The sequence below is a fragment of the Caretta caretta genome, chromosome 26, assembly GCF_965140235.1.
Source record: "Caretta caretta isolate rCarCar2 chromosome 26, rCarCar1.hap1, whole genome shotgun sequence".
In the NCBI taxonomy this organism is placed as follows: Eukaryota; Metazoa; Chordata; order Testudines; family Cheloniidae; genus Caretta; species Caretta caretta.
The window spans coordinates 10568139-10568956 of NC_134231.1; positions in this window are offsets into that span (position 1 = coordinate 10568139).

Below are 818 nucleotides of genomic sequence, written 5' to 3' on the forward strand. Positions count from 1 at the left end.
TTTTAGGATCTAGTCTACAGCCCTTGAAAAAATCAATAGAAAAATTCCCATCGACTTCAGTGTGTTTAGGATTGGGGGTTCTAAGAAGGTTTTCCCATCTCCCAGGTGTTTTACAAACACGATAGGCCAGAACCTCAGCTGAAGCCAATGGAAGAAGACTGATTTATATGCATTGAGGATCTGGCCCATTAAAATTAATTCAAAACATCCCTGCAAAGTACAACTGATGACATATTTCCGTTGAAGGTACCCCCCGCCCCCCAAATCCCAAAATCTATTGAAAAATACTGGAAAACAAGACGTGGGATCACATGACTACGGCACATTTGCACCAGGGATGAATTTGGCCTCTTAGCCTAGGAAACAACCATCCAGTCCAACATGCCTTCACTTGTTGGCCTTCATCACATTCAACACTTAAATTGCCTTCTACTCCGGAAATAAATATTTACTCAGTACTGATATTCAGATTCAAGCAATGCAAAGTGCATCCCGTTTTCTTGGCAGGCGGCAGTTATTCTGTTGAACTTAATCTTGTCAGAAGGATAAACATACATGTGGCATGGTACAATGGAAATCCTCTTACACTCTGTGATCTCTCTCTCTCACACACTTACTCAGACTATCCCAGAGTCAAACCTATTTATTTTGCTTCCTATTCATAAAGGGTGAAAGTCACCCTTATCCAGAAGGACAGCAAGAGTCTATACATCAATTAAATCCCCACTTATACCCTCAAACTTGGACATGAGAGTGGATTACACAGGGAAGCGTAGTTATGCTTGTTTCATTCACAAAAATGTGCAGCTGAACACAAG